Genomic DNA, 25,837 nt, shown 5'->3' on the forward strand with positions numbered 1-25,837 from the left:
TCATCAGCATATGAGACCAATGAGAAGCCAAACTGTCTGATGATTGTAACCAGTATGGTGACATATAGATTTAATAGCGTGGGGCTCAGGGACGAGCCCTGTGGCACACCACAGGGGAGTTTAAAGTGCTCGGATTAAAAAGCTCTAGACTATACGGAAAGAGTCCCATTGGAGAGAAATGATGTCAGCAGCATAAGAGTTGTGCCTCTGTTCCCTAGCTCAGATAACCTGTTGGCTAATATTTCGTGGTTTACAGTGTCAAAGGCTGCCGATAGATCTAAGAAAATCAGGGCGGCCTGTCAGGACCCCAAGATTACAGATAGGTTTAATTGCGCATCGAAGACTCAAAGTTTGTACACCCCGAGCAATGGAAGGTACATGGGTGGAGCTGACTCGGAAATGGCGCCAGAAAAGCCCACCAGAACCGAGTAGCTGTTAGCGTTCTAGTGTTTGGCAGAGAACGCACTGGAATCCTAGGTGAGGCTCGCGCTGCTTAGGAACTGCGCACTTCACCAAGAATTCTAGAGAGTCAGGTGCGCACCTCAGAGCGCGCTGACAAAAAGTGTTTCAGTTTGGTTTGAAGGCTTTTCAGAATTATTTCTGAAGGGCTTTGGAAGTCCTTAGATACAATTAGAAATCCGAGTTCAATGAAGTAGAGTGACGTGTGAGGAGAACAGCAAGTCTCAGTTTGTGAAGATTTCGCACCGAGTCATCAGGGATAGAAAGCAGCGTCTACAGGAGCATCTGAAGAAAAAGAAAAAACAAAGCTAAGTTAACGAGTGTATATTTGTCACGTCAGAGAACTGAAGTAAATTACTGATATCAATAGAGTTATAGAACTTACTGTGAGGAAAGTGGCTTTACTGTAATTCTCCACAGAGGTAACGAGTTGTAACGGCAAGTCCTGAAAAAACAAAGAGAGAATTACAATACATGTTAGAACGCTTGAGCAACCACAAATAATTAGAATAAGATAAAACAATACTTACCACAGAAATAAGTCGTCGGACAGTAGATAAGAACAGAGAGTAAAATACCACCACGAAAAGAATAAGAGGAGAAAACATAAAATACACAGATGAATAATTACAAATAGGAAAAGACCTCAAACTCAGTAAGTAGAATAACAAATTAAAATAGATAGTACCAAGTTAAAAAAGAGAGCAGAAGTTCTTAACAGATAAATGTAAATATATTGCAGGTGTGCAAAAAAGAAAAGAAAACTGTGAACTTAAGCAGATACCAAGGAAGATAAAACATAGGAGAGTGAAAAGAAAAATAGTAAAGTAAGTAAGAAGCACAGAGAGAAAGATTCACATGAGGCAGATAAACTTTGGGTACTAGCTATTTCCTTTTTAATTGCAGACGAAGAATATAGTTAAGGAATAAAAGTCACACACAGAAAAGAAATAAAAGAAATAGAAGAGAAGCAGAGTTCTGGAATTGGCATGGTAAGGAAACAAGGCAATAGGGGTTAAGAGATAAGAGAGGTTAAGGACTAAAGGTTTATGATAACAATAACTCTTGTCTACAGGTTACCACTTCAGCAATCGAAGTCTGCTGGACGGACTCCTGAAGGAAGCCACAGAACAGTCTCTTCTCTCTTTTGTTATTTTATCCAATTTCCCCCTTCCCCCAAGATAGCCACTCTAGAGACTTGTCACACTAAGCTCTGGATTGCTGTCGGGGTGGATTTGGGAACTAGCATCTCTGTTCCTGTGTAGTTGAGTACCGTAACTAGAGTCTGACACGGCCTTACCCCCAGTGTCCAGTACTGCTCTTAATTCTTCTGTCATCATGACCAGAGCTGTCTCAGTTCCATGCCTCTCCCGCAACCCATATTGTGAGGGATCTAGGAGGTCCATGGAAGAGATGAATGCAGTGAGCTGTGCATTTAGTATTTTCTCCAGCACCTTTGCCGGTAAAGGTCATCTGGAGATGGGTCGACAGCTGCTAGTATCTGCTGGATCGAGATTAGTTTTTTTTAAGAGTGGTGAATTGATACTATTTTCCAGTCATCAGGTAAGGAGTCTGAGCGAATTATTTCATTGAATACTACACCTAGTTGTTTACTAATAATTTCGGGGATCAGGTGCAGTATTTGGGGTGGACAAGGGAAGGAAGGAGGCCCCATTTTTGATGTTTTTACCACTCGAACAATCTGTTCTATTTCAACTTGTCCCAGTAAGTTGGGAATTAGAGGTCCAGTCACCATCCATTTCACCAGTGCACTGGGATCATTAAGAATTTCAACTGTCCTGCCATCTGATTTTATATCCACTGCTCATGCATCTAATCATATGATATGCAGGAATAAGGTTTACCACTATTACAAGCAACAAAATATCAGTTTGAAAATTCTTTATAGACATCTGGAATTCTTTTTTTCATCTCAACAAGCGTTTTAATTAACACTGGCATCCACCTGGCATAGAGGGTGTGGTCCTTAGCAAACATCCAAGGACAGATCATTTGCAAGGTTACAGTAAACTTATCAAAATTTGCTGATCGAATGGTAAAAGAAATTGGAATAGCAGTAATTCAAGTTGAAGTGTAACATACCAATATTTTAAATGAACAGACTGCGCAATTCTTCATGTAATCCGTTCTTTCATGGATATTTGCTCATCAGTAGATACATTATAAACCTGGTTCAAATGTATATACAGTAACTCAACACTAACGTCATGTATGTAGCAGGATCTTTTTACATGAGACACTTTCAGACATTGTCCAACTTTACCCTCACTGGTAACATTGGCTTTAACTAAAATATCCACCCAGCCACTACCATCAAGACAATCTTCTAAAACAGCAGGGAATGACATTTCAATGTGTAATGCTCCCATCATGTAAGCACTGTAATTGTTTAGCTGTTGCATAGAGTGGTTGATCACGTCACCACATGAGACTGGAATCATCTGCAGCCATTCGTCTGACATAGGTTCATTATGAAAAGGAGGAGGCTGGAAGGCATTGATATTACTTACAGGTATATTTGGCTGTTTTGTCATTGTACATGGTAACTGCAAACACCACTCTGGTATGGACGAAGTGCATTTCTTGGTCCACTCATTTTCTTGAATTTTTAAGAAGGATTATATATCCAGTGCATCTGATTTTCTCTGTATCAGAGATATGGCTGTTACATGGAATGACTGAGTGGATGAAGATGACAAGGTATTGTGCAATATTGTCTATTGCAGCACAAGTGAAAGCAGAGAGTTGAAGGCTTGTTGTACACACAACCCTGTCATTGCAGAATTGCTTACTTTGTTAGATATTGTTGCTGATGCTTCTCGAACATGCTCATATGACACGCATACACCCAATTTGTGCAGTTTGTCAACTAATTCCCGTTTTCGAGTTTTAACATGCACCATCAATCCAATATAACGAGATAGTGAAGTTTCATTATCTTTTTGTGGCAGATGTTTTCTTTAGGATTTGCATTCTTACACTTACTGGTATGATACCGAACAAAACTGTGAGACTGACAAAGCTGCACTTCTCTTATCATTTACTGTGCTGTCATTTGAAATGTCACTACCTTCCATAATCATTCGTATTAGATTTAGCATAGCAGTCCCTGCTGACTTTTCTGGGCAATTTTGCTAAAACTGTCCACTAAATCCATCTACTTCAAGTTGAAACATTTCTTTTTTAATAATAGCTGCTGCATAGGCCATGTAGATACCATCCTGAAGAGCATTTTGATTAGAGCTACTGAACATATTTTGGCCTATATCATTTTTGGGAATAAGAAGGATATCTCTACCTTTTGATTCAGTTGTAACTTCTGGTATGAACGTAAGAATCTTTTTTTCTAATCGTGTGCTGTGAACATATTTGTCTGCATTTTTCTACATGAACTATAATTGATTTGATGTTAGATAAAGTAAATACATGCAATACTTCAGAATTTTGTAGTGTATCGTTGAGATAGTTTACAATTAACCTAATACCATGGCATAGAGTAATGTTAATTTATTGTCTTAACTTTTTTCTTTGTTCTACATTTGATGAAGCCAGTTATAAAAACAAGACCCTTTTTGTGGTACTTCGCTTCGGGAAATACCATATCACCACCATTTAACTTGATGAGTACTTTTGAGTCACTTAATTCAACTGCAACAACTCAAACTTGATTACTTAATTGAAGTGTATGCACATTTATAAGTTCTGCTCCTGACTCTTCATCACAGAAGAAATACATATCTTTCAATTCACCTACTATAAATGAAGCCCGCGTACACCTTGAAGTATTCTCTTGAAGACTGTGTTGAACTAGTTTAGTTTTACTTGAGAACTTTGCAAGTTTGTGTTTGTCAAATTTGTTTCTAACATTTTATGGAATTTTACACAGTCATCTTTAACTGTTGCTCAACTTCATCATGATTTTTTAACAATTTTGGCTTGATGATTGATGGATGTCCTTTTATTTCCTCAAAAGCAAGCTGATCATCAAGCAAACATTTGTAACCAATTCTTGATCAGAACTTCTGGTAAATCTTGTTGACACACTACACACAGAGCCCAATCAATCTCAGTTCCAACATTTTGTGTACTAGATATAAACTCTTCATTAATATTTACAAATCCATATCTTTTTTTGGCATACATCTTTAATCATTGACAGTGGATAATCTTTTCAAAATTTCAGAAACCTGCAGCATTATTTTTTGTATTTACTTACTGGATCCCATAAAAATGTCTTATACTTCATCAGGGGTCAAATAAAATGATGATCTATACCACTTTTGGCCTTTCCGACTGTAAAAAGTGTGGAATGATGTGATGGATGCCAAACATTAGATTTATAATCACTAAACAAATAATATCAGCGTCATTTTCTCTTATGACATCATATGAGCAAAGTAGCCATACAATTTTTGGTGTCTATTTCATAACTCATTTTTACCTTATTATTAAGCCCTGTGTATGTTTTCATGCTGGTATCACATCTTGCATGATTCTAATGCTAAGCTACCTCACTAACATCCTCAGAGTGCAGAGTAAAAAAAAAAACTCAAACAATCTACCAAAAATGGGGGTAACCATGCAAAAGGGTCCCTATCCTACATTAAAATAATAATGTGTTTCTACTATATTTCAGTTGCAAAACATACATTTATTAGATACTAATTCGATGTTTGGAAGGGATGCCTACAACACACCCCATCAGATACCAAATCGATATCTATTTGCAATCCTTTTTTAAGGCTTGGAAAAAAAAAATCTAGCTCCTACAAAGGAAGTAGTACATAAATAAAAGCATTTGTGGGTTGAAAATGATGAATTGGAGCATTTTAAAAGTTAAAAAGCTTAGAACCTCTCATCATAAGTTTTTGTTTTCCACACAGGATGCCCCACATGACTAGTCCTGACTATGTCCAGGCACTACATGAGAGCAGGCTTAACCATCTCGAAATGGGACTTCACCCTCTCAACATGTTGAATTAATTATAATGAATATTAATTAGATTTAAGTAGCATTTTCCCAAAGGTAATGAACAGAAACATTAATTGTTGTAAAACCCTGAATACGTTTTGCTGACAGTCGGCCACATGCCTGAATATTTATATTGTAGTAAACGAGAGAAAGAATGCAGGCTATGAAAAGAGGAAGAGGTAAAAAATGTGAAAGCTCAAAAACTATGTGTCTCTTGCAATTTAGCTAACATGCAATATGAAAGTTCAGTAATGTCCTAATACTGGTCTGTCAATGCATGTGTTCTTCAATACACTAACGAGGGTCATTGCTGGTTCTGTGTGAGTCATTTACTATAGCGATCCTATATGTTCCTGCAGAATGAGAGCTGTGGTGTCTTGCGTTTTAAGGATGTGCATGACATTATAAAATACTTCAGTGATGAGGGGTCCTGGGAAAACATCTACCTTGGTGGGGTGTACCGCCCTTATGCTCCCTTGTGTGGTGCAGGTGTGACACAGAATTTATGATCGATATAGACCATAGTTTGAAAGATGCCCTGTTTTTTGGTGGCTGGCATGGATTAAAAAATGCCCGTTTCAATGTTAGTTTGCGTGGGTTGAAAGAGACCATTTCCAACATTTACTTGGGCACCCCGTGCTATGTCAAGAGGGATGAATGTGACCTTTAATGAAAGAGTTTGCTTCCTTTACTCTAATCTTTTTTTATTTGACTAGTATTTTGTTGTCATCATTCTGTGTTATAAGCTTTGTCTTACCCACCACTTTCATTAAGGAGTGTTGGCTTGGCTATTTAAGGCCGCCTGGTGATGAAGCCTAGTCAATTTTTTGTGTATGATGTCTTTTCTCTTTACTGGTTATGGTTGTTACACAGAAGTGTGTGTGGTGAGTTGAAGTAGCTGGGTGATTGGTTTTGGTCAACAATTATTTATGAGTTTGTGACTTTGTAAGGTTGGTCATGGTTTATTCTTCTGTTATTTACTTTGAGTGTTACATGATGTTTGATTAGTTTTTCATGTTGTTGCTCTGTGTTCGTTGTCTTTGTCTCCTATTACTTTCCATAAGGAATAAAGTGTATACTGCTCCTTCTTTTAAGTGTTTTAAAGGCATCATGGAGGTCATATGGGGTCCTAGAGATTACAGTTGACAGAGTGAGCTGGCTGAGCATGGCAAATGATATGATACTACTGGGGTTGTACTGGGAACATGTTATGGCTCTATCTATGTGTCATAACTGAAGACAAGAAGCAAGGTAAGTGCCCATGTATATGTCGTTTATTCTTCAGTTACAAAGTCGACGAGCCACCAGAAACTCTTCCAGGCAAGTGTCATTTCGCAAGATTCCACCCTTGAGCCTGGAATCCAACACTGGATTCCATGCTCAACATTCCAACAGACTTAAAGCACTGCATCGGTTTTCCCTTTACGAAAACAAAACACAGTATGAAAACATAACAATACACAAAGGTAAAAAAAAACTAATCCTAGAGGAAAAACCACAATTTAATTTGCAAGAAAAAATTTGTGCAAGAGTCTTATTTTATATTGTAGGAATGGCTCCAACAAAAATGGAAAAGAGGAAAGGAAAAAGGAAACTAATAATAAGAGAAGATAATCATAACACAGAATATATAATAATACACAACCTATTTCGAATAATTGCAATACACATCATAACACACCCAAAACACTGCAAACATGTCTGTCAGAAACATAAGGCAACATTCCTTGACCTAGTATTGCACCTCACACCTACAACCCCCTTCTCTTCCTCTATACCTTTAGCACACACAACACCATCAGCACAACCCTCTCATTGTCCACCAAACACTCTAGTCAACCTACAACTATTCCAACATTGACCTCCTTCTATCTGTGCACTATTACCTTTCACCTCCAACACCTTTACAGGTGGTCCAAACTTGGACTCACCTTTCCTCACATGCCCAGCTTTTTTAACACGTACAATATCTCCAACTCCAATTTTCCAAACTTTTGACTTTCTTTATTGCATTGAAATAAATATTTTGTTTTGCTGCAGAAACTCTACATGCTTCTGAACACTTCCATCTGTCCATTTACCTTGCTTGACCAATTTAGCAAAAGCTAGTAGTTGCTCTGTGCTCTTGCGATAAAACCACAACATTGTCCTCATCGCATTAGCCACAACATACTTATTGCTCACAGCCCACTGTATACACTCTCCCAACACCCAATTCATCCTTTCACCCAGGCAATTGGTTTGAAGGTGATGCAGTGAGCTTTTCATATGCTTTACACCACTAGATTGCAAGAAACGTTTCACCTCACCAGATTCAAACTGTGTACCATTACCAGAAACAAGCTTAGCTGGGAAACCTTCTTTTAGAAAAACATCTTTCAGAATTCAACATCAACTCCTCACGTGACTTCCTTCACAAACCTAACCTCCATCCATTTTGTGTAATAGTCCATCATGACAAATGCAAACTCCAATGAAGGCACCAATATGTGGAAAGGTCATACAATGCAAATTCCTAGCTTTCCATGATGCAGCAAGCAAATCAATGGGACTTAGAAGAGGGGTACGCAACTTTATTCTTTTGTCACTATCAGTACATAATATATATTCTTTGCCCACCTCATCGATCTTCCTGTCCATTGCAGGCCACCAAAAAGACAACCTCACCTGTTTCTTTGTCATTGTAGCCCCAAGATGACCGTCATGGGCACGGATTATAGTCCCATTCCTCAACACAACAAGCAAAACCAATTTATCTGCTCTCAACAACAATCCATCCTAAACTGATATATCATCTGTCACTTTTACAAAAGGCTTAAAAGATTTCTCGCACAAGGCCACCCCGATGCAACAATTTTCATGACCATCCTCATAGAAGCATCGTCTTCCAGCGTCTCCCGCCATTCACTTTCAGAAATGGCACACATCTCCAGTAGACCAACAGCAGCCACTAAACAATCCACTTTGTCTTTGTCTACTGCACCACCCTCTTCCTCAACAAACTCCGAATTATGCAACAAATAGTCTGCACAGCAATTCCTACTACCACGGATGTACTCTGGTATGCAATCAAATTGCAACAGTTTAGACGACAATTGTGCAATTTGTGGAGTAAACTCTCTATCATTCCTTCCACTTAAGATAAAAATCAAAGGCTTATGATCTGTTTATATTCTGAACTTCCTACCCCACACATAATTCTGGAACTTCATAACTGCCACCAACAGGCTAAAAATTATTTCTCAATCACTGAATATTGCTTCTCAGCTCTTGTTAGTACATGTGAGGCATACCCAATTTTTCTAATTTCACTTCCTTCGTCTTGACTGAACACTGCCCCAACACCAAAATTGCTGGCATCAACTGCCAAGACACACTGCAAATCAGGATCATAATGTTTCAAAACTTTAGGTGAAACAAGCTGGCACTTTACCCACTCAAATACAACTAACTCCATTCATTAGCATGTGTTACAATGGTCTCAACCTAGTGGGATCATTCTGAATAAATCTTGAAAAAAATTCACGTAACCTGAGAAAGGATTTAAGTCCAGCGTTGTCCACAGGTGGCTTTGTCTGGTTTATACAGTCAACCAGACTAGATTTTGGGGTAAAAGCATTACTGGATACCAAACGACCCTGATACTCAACCATATCAGTTAGGAAAAAACACTTATCTCTCCTCATCACTACCCCTTTTTTTTTGGAATCTTTTCAACACTTCCTCAATAATACAACAATGTGTCTGCCTATCTGGGGCAAAAATCAAAACATCATCCTGTAAAACAGACAAACCTTTGATATCTTTCAGTATTTTCGGCATGGTTCACTGAAAAACTGACGCTGCAGATGCAAGACCAAAAGGCATGCAGCAATATTGAAAGGTACCAAAAACACTGTTAAATGTCTTAATTCTGGTTCCAGTTCAATTTGGTGGTAGGCTGAAGCTAGGTCAAGCTGAGTGAAAAGTCTAGCCCCCTTTAGGTTACCCGACAGTTTGTGAATGTATGGTATGTGATGAAAATCCACCCAAATTTCGTTATTAAGGCATCACAACTCCACACAAATCCTCAGTTCCGTGCTCTGCTTGCGAGCTACTACCAAGGGTGACAGCCATATGACAAATCAATTGGTTCAATTATCCCAGTTTTCACTAAAGTGTCCAATTTGTTATCTAGGACCTTTCATATACTGAAAGGAAAATTTCTGAGTTAAAATTTTTCTGTCTGAGCACCATCCTTCACCATTATAAGATGCTTATAATCTTGAACTTTTCATAATTCACCTGAGATATTTATTCATGAGTTCTTCTAATTCTAAACTATCTCTCACGGCCAACACCTGCTGTCTTGCTCCTGGTCTGAGAATCATCCCAAACACACACTGGTGGAACCACCCTAGAATATTCAATCTTTTGTTGCCCACATAGACCTTTCCAGCTATTTTCTCTCCCTTGAATTCCAGTATATCTTTAATGTAGCCACATAGATTTATATCATGACACTCTATAAGATACCGCTTTTAGGTCTGATGGTAAAAGTTGCCTAGAAGGCCGCACGTTTTCAAACAGACTTTGTGTGATCTGGGTGATCTGTGCTCTGGGATCAACTAACAGATTAAATTATTTTTTCACCCACCATGACCTCTGCATACCGATCAACACACAACACAGGATTAGCCATCTTTACCTCTATGCTTTGTACCACCATGACCATAACACTTAGATCTTTAGTAACACACATTTCATCCTCTCCTGAAATGTCACTATCCACACACATTTGACAGATGACTGTTGTTTTGTCTTAAACAATTAACACACTTTGGCAAAATGTCCCTGCCAATTGCACAACCTACAGGTGACAAATTTTGCTGGACATTGTCTACTTCCTTTCAGATGTGTACGGTATCCACAACGGAAGCAAATATTCTCCTGGGAGAAAAATTAATTAGGTTTGTCAGTTAATTCTGGCCGTGATTTGCCTCCTTGCCTCGTGTCTCTCAAATCTCTTCCATCCTTCATTTTAACTACTGCCACTGGTTCATTATTCTTCCCCTCCAGTTCCTTGGCTGCCACTCGCAAAGTGTGCACACTCATGGCAACCTTAATCGTTTAGTCTAATATAGGATTACCTATTGACAGCAATTTTTGTTTAATAATCTTATCATTGCAATGGCAAACAAATTGATCTCTTACTAATTGATCTGCAAAGTTTTCAAATTGGTAATCCGCAACAAACCTTTGTAATGGTGCAATGTATGTGTCAACATCTTCTCCTGGATTTTGGTTTCACCCAAAAAATGTATGACGCAACATGACCAGACTTGGAAACACAGCACATAAACTGAATTAAGATAACAAAAACTACTATAGTTTGTCTCCCAGGAAATATGGATGTGATATTGCACTTCACATAACCTGCAAGCTGTGCAGATCAGTGTTGCAACACGCCCTCCACAGATAGAAAAAGCAAAAGTATAAAATATACGCTGTGCAGATCAGCGTTGAAGGAACTTGCCTATACTGCTGAGTTGCCACAAGAACAATAAAAGAAGCACAGTGCTGTAGAGACGATCTGCATTCATTCTGTTCAGATCACCGCTGAATGAACTTACTGCTATGCAGATCAGAGTAGGAGAAACCTGCCGGCTCCAATTCCTCCAACAAGGGACAGAAAACTGAAACTCTTTACCTCCAACCTCTGCACATTGACGTAGAACACCCCTCAATTGCTTGCGACGTGGACGTCAACTTCCTCGTGAGTCTCTCCTTTCAACATTGGCACAGGAACGAGGGGAACAAGTTGACCGCTAACTTAGTAATGCACGGTCATCCTATTTCATGCTGAACATGCACCACCAATCAGACGGTGGAACACTGGCTCAACGTAGACAAAGTAAATACCGCTGTGTAACCACATTATGCCCAACCGCTGGAACGCAACATCAACCATGCGCTCCAGCCACAGCACAATATCCTAGGCCATTCCCAACGTCAGAACTGGCAATATTAAATCTCCAGCTCTGTCTACGCTTCTGTGCAAGTTGTTTACCATTGATAGAAACTCACACAAGACTTCATGATACATCTCGATCCTTATCAACGTGAGCACATTGTAATAAATGGCCTCCATGGTAGGATTTGTGTTGGTGATTCGCCTAAACATTGCCAAAAAATGTTGTAACTAAAGACAAGAAGCAAGGTTATTTCCCATGTATATGTTGTTTATTCTTCAGTTACAAAGTCGACGAGCCACCAGAAACTCTTCAAGGCAAGAGCTCACACCAATTGTCAATCCCCCAAATTTCACCCTTGAGCCTGGAATCCAACACTGGATTCCATACTCAATATTCCAACAGAAAAGACTTAGAGCACTACCCTATGTTTAAATCTGCCTGCCTGCAAAAACTCTCTTTTGAAGAAGACATGGTGTCCCTACCAAATGACCCACCAACTGGAGATATTTGATTGGTGCTGAACAGCACACATTATTAAAATATATGAAAGTTTTCAATCTAAAGATATGATTTGAAGGAAAGAAACAGAACTTGGAGTTTTCAGCTCTAGATGCCTTCAGTCACATATGGCCCCTTACCACTCAATGTCTCTCTAGATTTTCTCAGTCGACTTCACAGCATCTCCAGCATAAAAGCAATGACATTGTCTCCCAGTCGTCTCATTCAGGGAGAGAGAATCTGCTCCAAAAGTTAAACATACACTCAGAGAAGGCCACAAGGTGTGAGTCTCACACCTGGTGAGTGACACTTTGCTCACAGTCTGTGACTCTCAACCAGTTCAGTCAGTCAGTCATTCTTTATTCGATGATTAAAAAACACCGTAAAAGCACATATATACAAACAGTTAAAAATACAATTAAATCATTACCAAGACCCTGACTGCTGCTACATACATAGTTAAAAAGGAGGCTAGACCAAACAATTCATTGTGATGATGACAATCAAACTTACTCTCTAGTTGCCCTCAAACGCACCGCAACTTTAATAAAATTCATGATGCAACATAATGTCAAGGGGTCAGCCGCTTTTTGCAAGAAGATTAGAGCCTCTTTAGCATGTATTAATTTAGCTTGCTTTAAAATTCCTACCAAAAATCTACGCCTAGGCATTGAATACAAGGGACATAGGAGTACAAAATGAAGGGTGTCCTGCGAAGACCTATTATCACAGCCGCGGGCACCCTTCTGCTCAATTGGGAATATAAAACCTGGTGGGTCAGCCAGTAGATAAGGTAAAAGATTGAGCCTAAAACGAGACATTAAAAATCTATCCTGTGCGTTATACATAAGATAAAGATACGGCTCCATTCCATCGGTGTTTTTTACAAGGCTATAGGCACTCACAGTACATTTGATCCCTTCAACCTCTGCTCTGTTTGTAATTCTCTAGGCCAAAAAAGCTCTCTTAATAAATAACTTATCTTGAGATACGATCGTTGTCGGTTTTAAAAAAAGATCCTTGCGGCCAAGGCTTTCCAAACTGGTCAGTACATATTTCAGCCATGGTATACTAATGCTTTTGTCCCTTTCCATACAGTCACTTATAATTTGTTTGCTTAAAGTAGCCTTGGGATTTGACCAGATTTTTAGCCATGCCATGATGGGTCTAAGTTTAATCAAATCTTCTAAATATGGGCTCCCTAATTCTCTATGAGCTATTACAGCTGGGGTACTCTGCGGTATTTTCAAGATTGAGCGTAAAAATGTGTTTTCCTCCCGCTGTAATTGCTTGGTGTTTACAAAACCCCATACTTCTGCACCATAGGTGGCCCTCGAACCACAAATAGAACCATAAAGGATCATTGTTTGTTCGGGGGACCATCGGCCCACCCTCCGCCCATAGCCTGCAATAGCACCATTGGAGGATATAAATTTACAGCAATGTTCCTCCACCAGGGCCTTAAATTGTAAAGAGCCATCAAATAGTAGACCCAGATACGAGAAGGACTGTACCTTTTCTAATGTGTGGCATCCTATCTTGTAAGAGAAGCTAGTACAAGGTTTATTGCCTGCCAACATCACATATGATTTACCCAGGTTAACCGACAGGTCTAAAATTTCCATGAACTTTACGAATCCGTCTATTAGAATCTGTAGGCTCTTTGGGGTACATGCAAGTAGGACCGCGTCATCCGCATATAAGAGTACCGGGATAGGACGCGATCCTACGCTTGGGCAATCAGTTTTTAAATTGATCAGGGACTTCTCCAGATTATTAATGTAGAGTGAGAATAAAAAGGGGGCCAGAATACAATCTTGCCTCACCCCGCTAGTACATGGAAAGGATTCAGTCAGCCCCCCGTCCATATTATAGCGTACCATTGCAGTGGTGTCCCTGTGTAACTCCCTCAAAATGTTAATCAATCCCAAGTCTATCCCCAAATGAGTCATCATAGTCCAAGGTTTGTCCCTGTTCACGTGGTCAAACGCAGCTGCCAGGTCCATAAACCCCAGATAAATAGCTTCATTGCTGGCTTTAGTGTATTTTGCTCCAAGCATATATAAATTCAAGCATTGGTCACTTGTGGATCTCCCTATCCTAAAGCCATACTGAGTGTCTGAGATAATGTTGTTCTCATCCATCCACTCAGTTAGGCGATTACGAATTACCCGGCCCAATATTTTAGCTGACACATCAATCAGTGAGATTGGTCGATAACATTGTGGATTGTCCCTATTCCCCTTTTTAAAAATTGGGACAATTATGGCAGTAGAACAAGTTCGAGGTAAGCCCCACCTAATGGCAGCATTTATCACTCTAGTGAGTATTGGGGCCCATAGCTCGATATTGCTCAGGAACAGATCTGGTGGTGTCCCATCGGGACCAGGGGCCTTATTTTTTGTCAAACCCTCAATTCCCACAATGATTTCGTTTAGGGTAAAATCTACTACCTGCCCGTGGTTTGCTGTCTCCCCCTCCTCTAGTACAGATGCTTTCCTATAATTATACAGACCCTTAAAATGTGTGAGCCACTGATCCGGGAGAATATTTGTCCCAATCTCGGGGGCATTACTGTCCTGGAAACAAGGTTTGTTAATTATTCTCCAGAACTCAGTAATGTCTCTCCTTTCTGCAGCCTCCCTTAAGTCAGTCCATGCTTCCCCCTGGAGAATTGCTTTCCTTCTCTTAATCTCCTTCTTATATATTAATCTGCATTGAGCTACTTTTTATTTTTCCCTTGGCCTTTTTTTAAGACTACATTTAAGTTCCCTTAGGGCGCGTGAACAGTCCCTGTCAAACCATCTCGGACCATTATTTTTCCTTATTGGAACACTTGATTTCAGAAGCCCGTCTACCAGGCTAGTTATTTGCCCAAATGCATCGAGTAACGGTAGCCCCTCTACTGTAGGATCAAGGCACTCATTGATGGGAATTTTCCCTATATCCATGAGGGATTTGTAAAAATTTTCCCCATCTATTTTTGACCATCTAAGCCACCTCCCCTGGTCTGTTGCTCTCTGGGAGGTGCCATCCGGCTGTTTCCTCCTGTACTGAGACAGGTGAAAAAGCTCCATTACCACGGGGTTGTGATCACTGAAAGGACTCCACTCAATCCCTACAGATATGATCCTATTTTTTGGGAAACTAGAAATTACAATGTAGTCAATAAATGATGAGCACCCTCGCCCCTTAAAAGTGGGGGGGAGCATCCCGTCCTTCTCCAGGTCCATCATATTCATCATGTGCACCAAATCATGGGTATCTAAAAATTTGGTGAAGGCCATACCTTCTTGTGTATGATCAAAATGAGGTCCATTCTTAACTGGACAATGTGACCATTCGACATCAGTGGGAAGTAAGGCTGGGCAAAGATGGCAATTAAAGTCTCCCATGACTAAAATAGTGGGAGCAGGTACCCCCTTGCTAGCTTTCATCTCTTGATTTAATCTGTGATCCAATTCCTGAAGGAATGGATTATTTTCTCCTGATATTCCCGTGTTATAAATATTAAACACAATCAGCCGTAGCCCTTTGCCCCTATACCACACGGCCTGAAAATTCTGAGAAGACCAGGTCGTGCCCGTCCATGTACCTTGAAGGTTTAAAACTACATATATGGACAGACCTCCCCTAGCTCTGCCTGATCTTGATTTTCGTGCAGGGACAAAAAAGCATTTATACCCTGGCATGTGGAAAAGACTATTGTCGACCACCCAGGTCTCCTGTAGGATGATTATCTGGTACCGGTTTATATACTACCGCCACTCGCAGTTATTAAATTTATTCGCCAACCCGGCTATATTCCAGGAGATGAATTGTAAGCCTTCCTCAGGTTTGTGTGTGCCAACTATGACAACAGGGACAGATATTGTATTAGCCAATCCTTCCCTAATTTCTATGTGCCCTAATACTAATCCACTGCCCGATGGTGTTTGGTCATTTCCCATGTCCCTTATCTCACTTAGATCTGGGATGTCTCCCCCCTCTGGTGTGGTTATATATACTGGGGTTTTGGCTGTGCTCTCCCCCCTACATTTTCGTGGTACATCAACCACCTCCATAGCCCCAAGGACTTGGGGGGCATTTTTTTGTGGTGTGTCTATTACTACCTCTTGCATTTCCTCAAAGGTCGTCTTCCTCCCTTCTCTTATTTGACAAGAATCTGCTGGGTGTGGGGAGCTAATAAGTCAATCGTTCTACTCTAGCGATGCCAAAGGGCTGAACCTATTTCTCCAATTTAGTGGTCCGAGATTCCTAGATCTGGGACCGTCACAAGCATACCCTTGAGCCCTATGTGGATTAAATCTCTCCATGAATCTCTCAGATTGGGATAAGGCGTCATAGGATGCTGGGTGTCTGGGGTAGAAATATCCCAATGGCAATGATTTTATACGACTTATATGATTGACTGTCCCACATGCCGTAATATGTTCCACAACTCTCTTGTCCCTAAAATTGACTATAATACAATTGCCCACAATATCTTTGCGTCTATTGCCTACCCAATTGACCCTTCTAACATGTAATATTTCCCCATTACCGTTTTCAGTGCCAGTCAAGGGTTTATTATTATTGAGCCAATGTGTGACCTTGTTATGTAAATCCAGATGTGTCTCATTCTGATCACCTTTTAGTTCAGGTACTCCTGCAAGAACTACTATGTAGGGGCACGCTTCCGGTGGTAAATTAATTGTGGGCAGAGTACTAGACAATGTCGTAGGGACATCAGGGTCAGACTGCTTTATTATTGCTCCTTAGGGATTCGGGGCTGTTTTGTTAGTTGTGATGCTGGTAACAATTGCTCTGATGGACCCTGGCCAATCTGTGGTGCCCTTACACTTGGGATCATGGCTCTATCCTGTTGCACTGGATGACCTAGTGCTTTGGGGGTCTGTCTCCCTGGGGAATGTCCATCATTCTGCCTCCTCGGTTGGGTTGCCAGCTGCGGTCCTATAATAATATCAGGAGTAACTATAGTGTTGTGCGACTCCACTGTTGTTCCCAGGGTCCTGCCTCTGTTTTTTACCTCGTTCAAGATTTTATCTAATCTATTAGCCAATGGTTTTATTTGGCTTGCTATGAATGATTCAAGGTAAGTTTGTAAATCTAGCACTATTTGCGTCGCCCATATTGGCGCGACTGATACCTGGGACGCCTTATTTGCCCACCCCTCACTTGATCTACTTGTTGTTTTACTTTGAGGGTTACTGGATTTATTTTTCCTTTCTTTCAGCTTTTTTAAACCAGCGTTCCGTTTCCTATTCTTTGGAGGTGGATCACTAAAGACCTCCGGCTGCGCACAGGGGAGGTCTAGATCCAACTTTTCTGGCGAGCAGAAAGATGGGATAGTCATAACTTCACTTACTGATCCTAACGTTAAAACAGGTGACTCCAATGATGGTATTAGGGACAAGCGTCTCTCTGTGCGCTCAATCTCGCATGGTACCGCCCCAATTGCTTTCTGTACCATACGATCAATTGCCGTTGGCTTTGGGACTTGAAGTGGGTCTATGCTTTTATCTGGTGATTGTACGTGTCGCACGGGCAGTGAGTTAGGCTTGGCTCTAGCCGAGCGTGTTTTGACCTTGCTTGCCATACTGTTGATGCAGATGGTAGAACAGCAGCAAACAACAAACAATAAGAGAGGGGACAACAATAATATAACAATTTATTCCCAAGACAGTAAATCACTAGCGTTTTTTTATGGTCCCAAGTTCCAAAATGCAAAATTAAATATGATCCTTCTTTACCACCGCCATTGTTAGTTTCATGGGCTTTACTTAATGAAACAGCCACGAGGGTGGGCCCTGCTCGGCCTCCTTCGGTCACTGACGGCCCGCCCTTTGCCCGGGCTTAGCCCGGCGCCGCCCACGCGTGTCCCGCGACGCGGAGGGAGCCTTTCGTATTTGGCGCCTCCGGGCGCGGAAGTGGGAGTGTTTGGAGGCGGTATCACTGGCGGGAATTCTGGGCAACGAAGTCCTTTCCCTCCACTCGGCGACCGCTGCGAACACCAACAGCAGCGGCAGCGGGAGGGAAAGCGTCCAACACACAAGACTGTCCAGCAGCCCGGCTTCCCCAGCAATGAATCCCAGGTAAGGGCGCTCCGCTATTCAGGCCACAAAGGAGTTTCTTGCTCCACCGAGGGAGCCTTTCGTGTTTGGCACCTCCTGGCGCGGAAGTGGGAGTGTTTGGGGGCGGTACCACTGGTGGGAATTCTGGGCAACGAAGTCCTTTCCCTCTGCTCGGCGACCGCTGCGAACACCAACAGCAGCGGCAGCGGGAGGGAAAGCGTCCAACACACAAGACTGTCCAGCAGCCCGGCTTCCCCAGCAATGAATCCCAGGTAAGGGCGCTCCGCTATTCAGGCCACAAAGGAGTATCACGGACACAGGAGAACACGCATAGGATTTCGTTACTCTTCAACGAGCAGGGAACTTTGAAGTGGCTCAAGGCAAAGAAAAAAGAAAGTAAGAATTGCCTGGCCCACTTGGCATCTAGTGGGACAGTACTCCTGGGAGAATAATATAACTAGGACCACTGCCTAATTATCAAGGAAATCTAAGGAAACAAGTATAAATTAGGGAAGACTTGTGAATAGTTTCAAAACGGAAGACTCCTAGACAAACTTAGGACCATTTGGGACCATCGGAAGAGGCTTTCTAATGTGATAATAACGTGGAAATTAATGGGAATTACAATAAGGAAATAAAGATAGTATCAGACAATTAAAACACAGGATAGTTGTAGTGGTTCACCGGGGGTGAACAACAGAGAGACTTGAAACACTAGTCTTGAAAAAGATGGAATAATAAGAAACTACCATCGAAACGCGTCGACGCCTTTTTAGTAGCAGAATCTGTGGAAACACTCTGTCTTGTAGATGGCATAATAGAGTTCATCAAGGCTTAGTGAATAAATTGCTCCTTGTGATCTGTTGAACCAATGACAAATTATATTGTCTAGATCATATCTCTCTCTTTTTTGATATTGTGTTGTACAATAATTGTGTTTTATATATTTTTATGTTTTGTTTTTAGTAAAAAATGTTTGAATAAATAACTGTGTCACATATTGAATGTGATTTTTATATATGACTAAGTGTAATAAAATGAATATCAATTAACAAATTGTTGGCTGTGTAAGTTAGATCCTTTTGAGTAACTTTGTGGGGTGTGTAGACAATGAGTTTAGTTGTTGACAAGATTGTTTGTGACACTGGTTTCTAAATTAGGAGACAGTGAATAACTTGTTTAAATTACTGAATAGTACTCCAGTCCCCTTGTTTTGTGTTGAATTGGTTTCTCTCTATTTGTTATACATGTCAGACTACAGTCAACATTGAGGGGAGCGTAAATCATAGATTGCTCAACACTGAGGGGAGAGCAAATCATGCCTGCTCAACACTGAGGGAGGCACAAATCATGGACTGCATGTACAATGATGCAAAGGAGAAAATTGTATTCCAGCCCATTGATTAAACTTCATCCAGCCCTAGCCGGAGAGTACAGCTAGAGATGGAGAGTACGGCCCGGGTGCAGAGATTCCGGTCCAGGTGCAGAGATTCCGGACTGAGTGCGGAGATTCCAGCCTGACTGCGGATGTAAAGATACAACTCATAAATTACCAAAAGTCGTAAAGTTAGACTTTTGTCTCAGATTGCCTTTGTGAATCAGGCCCACTGTATCTAGCTGTCATATTGTCACCCACAGGCCATGTGTTGAACAAGCAACATCTAGTCCAAACACTCACGACTAACTTATCAAGATTCACTCCCTGCACTGTTTCACTGTTGTGTTCATCACTAGGGGGCCTAGCATGCAGAATTTTCCACCATTGGTTCAAGCAAATATGTTTGTGGTGGACCTACATCATGTAATAAATTGTAAGGAAGGCAAAAAACAATCTAACAGCCAAGTCCTGGTGAAGGTGTAATTTGACCAGCGGAGTGCTAAGTATCAGATATTGTCATAACTGTGTCTTGACAGAATGGAACTGCTTACCACTGAGTCTCCCATATACTGAGGGACAACAATAAGGATCTTTCTCAACAGCATCAGTTGCATAACTCATGAAGAAATAACTAAGTTAACTTCCTTGTCAAAATGAAAATCAGGGTTCTTGGTGATGCTGACTGGACAAAGGGCAGCGCTTGCTGACTGCCAGAATATGGCACTCTACAGACTGACAGGGCCATAGATCAATACCTCAGTTTTATCAGTAATGGATTTAAGAATGTTAGTGGTCATCCAAGTCTCTAAAGCCAGTAGTCAAGATTCAGCATAAGCTGGATCTCCTTGCAAGGATTTTCAAGTCTAAAGATAAGCCAGGTGCTATCTACATAAGACAAGCAACCAAGGTTGAAGCATCTAATTAAGTTCATCAGTAGATCATGTATATGCTGAATAAAGTTAGAGGCAGTGAAGATCCCTCAGGTACATGATGCGAGTGGATCTGGATCAAAAGGGATAAAGAAGAAGCTATTTGATGGAATGGTTGATTGTATTGAATGCAGCAGACAGATTCACCACACTAAACTTGGTGGGGTGTCTGGTGTCCAGGGTCCTCCCTTAAGTCATCCAGCACCAAGACGAGAGCTGCTTCCATGACTATCCCCAGATGAAACCCTTCTTGAGCTACATCTATGGCTTCCTAGATGGTTGGACATTAGGATAGACATTTTTCATGCACTTTGGCAGTGGCTGGAAGCAGGGATATAGGCCTATAATAGCTCTCCACTCTAGGATTCCACCTAGGTTTTTCATAAGGGGATTAACAATTATTTTCTTCCATCAACAAGGCCCTATGCCTAAAAAGAATGAGGTGTTAAGAAGCAAAGACAGAGCAGATATGATAGATGGGGACAAAGCACACCAAACCTTCACTGGAAAGATATCATTTGGTGAATAATATCTGGCGAGTTTGGAGCTCTTGAATTGGATAAATAGTTTCAAGTAACTTATTTCTCAACTAATCTGCTTGAATTGACAAAGATCGCTTCTAATGCTATTAAATAGGAGGCAAATCTTACCAGTAAAAGGAGGCAGGGTTGTCACACAGCTCTTGGTTAGGGGAATTGTCCCAGGCACAGTGACCACTTTTGTAGTGTCCCTGTGGAAAGAAGAGACACGGACACAGGATTCTTTACTGCTCAGCTCCTTTATTTGCTCCTTCCTCGTCCCCGGGCTAACGGCTAACTGCTGTTCCTAGCCCTCCGCTCCTCCCTTTCCGCCCGCCCTGGTCCCCACTCAGGCCGGTCCTAGTGCCTGACCTGTTTGGTCATTGTGCCCTGTTACATCGGCACCATTACATCTCCCCCCTATGTAAATGAAAAGCAAAATATGAACAACACAGCAACTGTCCCTTTTTTTTTTTTTTTTTAAAGTTCCTCAATAAGGCGAGACGGTTTTGTGATGCCCCTTCTGGGGCGTGACTGGAGTTCAGGATTGTCACTCTTGTTCTCGTCGGCCATTTCCATCAATGACTGACTGCGGTGGGGCATTGTCTCTGCTTCTCTCTTCTTCATTTTCAGTTCAGTCAGTAGTTCCTTAACATTGGGTCCGCACTTTTTAAAGTGCGTCACGTTCCTGGTAAGTCTTCTTCCGCCGGTCTCTGCAGTGATCATAGTTCCTTTTTGTTGTATCACCTTCAGCGGAACCTCATGGTACTTGCTATCAGTCTTCCGGGGCTGCTCTTGTCGTGCAAGCACCCAGTCTCCTTCTTGTATTTGAGGGGACATAGCACGTCGTCGTTCATCAGCATAGTCCTTCATCTTTTCTTTCTTTATCTTGTCTCTGGCTGCCATCTCCTCATGGTCAGAGTCGGGATACTGTTCGTTCGCTGCCATAGTCATCATTGGTAGTCTGGTGCGCACTGGGCGTCCCAGCATGAGAGTGGCAGGACATTTGCCTGTGGTGGAATGAGGCGTGTTTCGGTACGCTCGCAGTACCTCGTTGAGTGCCATCTGAAGGCTCTTTCCGGTGAGTTCTGCTTGCTGAATGGCTTTCTTGATCGTGGACATGAAGCGTTCGACCATTCCGTTGGCCTGAGGCCATAATGGTGTGATCTTGCGGTGCTTGAAGTTGAGGTGTTGAGCAAAATCGGCAAAGTCATGGCTGCTGAATGGAGGCCCGTTTTCTGACTTCACCACTAGGGGAATGTCCCATGCGGCAAAGACCTCTTCTAGTATCGGTATGATACTCAATGCTTTCGTGGATGAGCACAGTTGTGCGATGGGGAATCTGGAGTACTCGTCCATGATGACCAGGACATATTGGCTCGATTTTATTGGCCCAAAGAAGTCAATGGCAATGTGTTGCCAGACACCCTCCGGTAGTGGAGACATTTGTAGTGGTGCAGGAGGATCCGGACGGCTCACCAGTTGACACTGCGGGCAGTCTTTTAGGGTTGTCTCCACCATTAGGTCTAGTGTTGGAAACCAGACTCTTTCACGGAGTGCTCTTTTTGTGGCTACTATGCCCCGGTGCCCTTCATGTGCTAAATTGATGACCCCTTGTCTGAGTTGTCGTGGGATCACTATTCTGGTGTCTCGTAGGATGAGACCATTTGCTGCTATTGACAGTTCGTCGCGGACATGTTTGAATGCCGCCATTTCTTGGTCGTTTTGTTCGCTGCTTTGCGTGTGTCTCCAGCTGTTGGTTTGAATCCGGCGTTTCACCTCTTGCAGGGTGGCATCTGTCTGCGTCGCTTCACAAATGGCTTGGTCTACTACGAAGTGAATGTATTCGTCCGCAATTGATTGTTCTGATTTGCTGGATCTGATGGGGTGTCGGGACATGTAGTCTGCGGGGTTTGCAGCTTTTCCTGGCTTGTGAATGATGGTGTAGGGGTATTCCTGGAGCCGGAGGCCCCATCGCTCTATTCTTGGTGGCATTTTTGCTCATGGGTTTCCAAAAATTGTGATCAAGGCTTGATGGTCAGTCACTAGTGTAAAGTGTTTCCCAAAGATGAAGATGTGGAAGTGTTCACACGCCCAGACAACGGCCAGGCTTTCTTTTTCTGGCTGCGAATACGCTCTCTCTGTGTCTGTTAGACTTCTGCTGGCGTATGCTACTATGTGTCGCTGATCTTCTTCTCTCTCATATTGTGCTAGGATGCCTCCTAGTCCTACGGGGCTGGCGTCCACTGTTATCTCTGTTTTCTTTTTTGGATTGAAGTAAGCTAAATTTTTGGCCGACTCTACAGTTCTTTTGATCTCTCTGAACGCCCCTTCACATTCGGTGGACCACTGAAAAGGTTGTCCTTGCTTGGTGAGCATCCTCAGAGGGTAACTTAACGTGGCGTAGTCAGGTATATATCTGGAACAGTAGCTGGCCATGCCTAGGAATGATCGTACATCGCCCACGTCATCTGGGCTTGGTGTGTCGTTTAACACTGCTACCTTTTCTGGGTCTGGTTTCATGCCACTTCCAGAGAATATGTGGCCGAAAAATTTCAGTGTTGGTTTGTGAAATTCAAACTTGTCTTGGTTGAGTGTGAGGTTGGCTTCCATGAGTGCATGACAGACCTGATCTAGTGCTTTGTCATGTTCTTGAGTCGTTGCTCCATATACGAGGATGTCATCGCTGTAGTTTAGGACATGTGGAATGTGATGTATTGTTCTCCTGATTGCCTCTTGGAATATTTCCGCTGCTGATGACACTCCGAAACTTAGTCTTTTATATCTGAACAGCCCGAGGTGTGTCGAGAATGTCGTGATGTATCTTGACCTTTCATGCAATTCTAGCTGGTGGTATCCTTTGTTGAGATCTAGTTTTGAAAATATCTTGGCTCCGTTGAGTGAAGTGATCATGTCACTGATGTGAGGGCCTGGATGTCTCTCTCTCTCTATCGCCATGTTGGGCGCCCTCATGTCCACACATAGGCGGACTCGGCTGGTTTCCCTTTTCTTCGGGACTGCCACCACCGGGGAGACCCATGGGGTTGGTCCATCTGTTCTTTCTATGATATCCGCTTCCAGTAGATCTTGGAGCTCCTTCTCCATGGCTTCTTGCAGGTGAAACGGGATTTTCCAGTGATGCTGTGCTACCGGTGTGATTTGTTCGTTTATGTGCAGTCTTATTTGGCAGTCCTTCATTTTTCCCAGGCCTTGAAAGAGCTTGGGGAACTTTTGGATGATAGCTGGTTTGTCAGCCACTCGGTATAGGATGTCAACCAGTTTCAGTCGTTCTGCGGTGGCCAGGCTCAGGAGGCAGTCGGCCTCGGGCCCCTCGATGACATGGATGTAGGCTGATATTGTGCGATCTTGGTACGACAGTTTGGTTGTAAATTTCCCAAGACACGTTAGTGGCTTTTTGGACATCCACGTGTATACTCGTACATGTGCATTATCCAGCTTGGGAGGTGATTTCATTTGTTGGTATTCCGTTATGGGCAGGTAGTTTAGTGATGCCCCACTGTCTAGCACAAACTTGGTGGGGTGAGCACCAATTCTCATGTCCAATCGCGGGTATTCTTTCAGCCGATCAGGGTCGGCTACACAATAAATATATTCCTTTCGGTCTTGAGAGATGCGTGATGTGGATCGGGATTCTCTTGATGACGACCGTCGAGATTGATATGTCCTGCAAGAGTGGCAGCTGGATTGTGACGACCCAGTGGATGAGTCTCGTCTATCCTGGACTGCTCTGACATGGTGACGACTGCTTGAAGGCTGATGTTGCCGGTACCTTCCCTTTTGATCACCTTTGGGTATCGCCCCGCACATGCTTTCAAAGTGGTTGTCTCTACCACACTTCCGGCATTGTTGTCCTAGTGCTGGGCATGCGTCGGCATGTGGGAAGTCGTAGCCGCATCTGTAACATTTTAGTTGTCTGTCTGATCGTTCCTTGGTGTGGGTTCTGCCTTTGTGTCCTTTGCTTGACTGGTGGTGATGTTTCTTATATCTGGAGGAATGCACCTGTGGTGGGGATCTTCCATGCATTTGCCGAGACTGCATCCTGAATGCTTGTTCCCGTCTCTCACCTTTCCCTGCTTCTATTTTCTTTGCATGTTCATCGGCTTGTTCATCTACTCTCGTCATCTCTTCAATCTCTTCCAGCGAGTAGCTTCTCTTGAGCAATTTGCGTCTCAGTGGTTCAGAGAGGCAACCTTCTATGACTCTCAGCTGAAGGGCGTCTTCAGTTGAAAACTTGTCAAAATCACAGTATCTCGCCAGTCGTCTCAGATGTGTGACGAACACCCCCATTTGCTCACCTTTCTCTTGCGTGGCCAGATTGAATGTGTACCGCTCGTAGTCAACGTTCCTTTTTTGTAGGAACTTGCGATTTAGTGCTTCGCAGACTTTGTCATAGGCACCAGAGGACTCAGCAGGCAGTTCTTTTATGATTCGTCCAACTTCCTTGCCAATCAGGTTCTTGAGAGCAAACAGTTGTTCTTCAAGGTCCGTCACCTTGGACGCTTTCATGAAGTCCTCGAAATCTTCTATCCATTCTTGCCATCGCGGACCCATGCCCCCACCAGATTCAAGAAAGAGGGGCTCGGGGCAGCGCAGGAATGAGGCTCCAAACATGCTTGTGGGAGCTGTGTCGGGCATTGTTCAACTGTTATTGCTGATTGCTTTTACAGACTTTGTTTGCTCTCCATTATGCTTGCCAATGCTTGTTTGCTACTTCTGTTTCCTTTGCCAATGCTTATTCGTTACTTCTGTTGCATTTACGAATGCTTGTTTGTTGCTTCTATTGTATTTACCAATGCTTGTTTGTTACTTCTGTTTCATTTACCAATGTTTGTTTTACCAATGCTTGTTTGTTGCTTCTATTGTATTTACCAATGCTTGTTTGTTATTTCCATTTCATTTACCAATTTTTGTTTGCTGTTTGGCTCATCTGCCTGACTTAAAGATGGCCGCCGATGGTCCCTGACAGGGGGATTGGGCAAATCTTGCGCCTGACCTCAAAATGGCCGCCACCAG

The sequence above is a fragment of the Triturus cristatus genome, chromosome 5_1, assembly GCF_964204655.1.
Source record: "Triturus cristatus chromosome 5_1, aTriCri1.1, whole genome shotgun sequence".
NCBI lineage: Eukaryota > Metazoa > Chordata > Amphibia > Caudata > Salamandridae > Triturus > Triturus cristatus.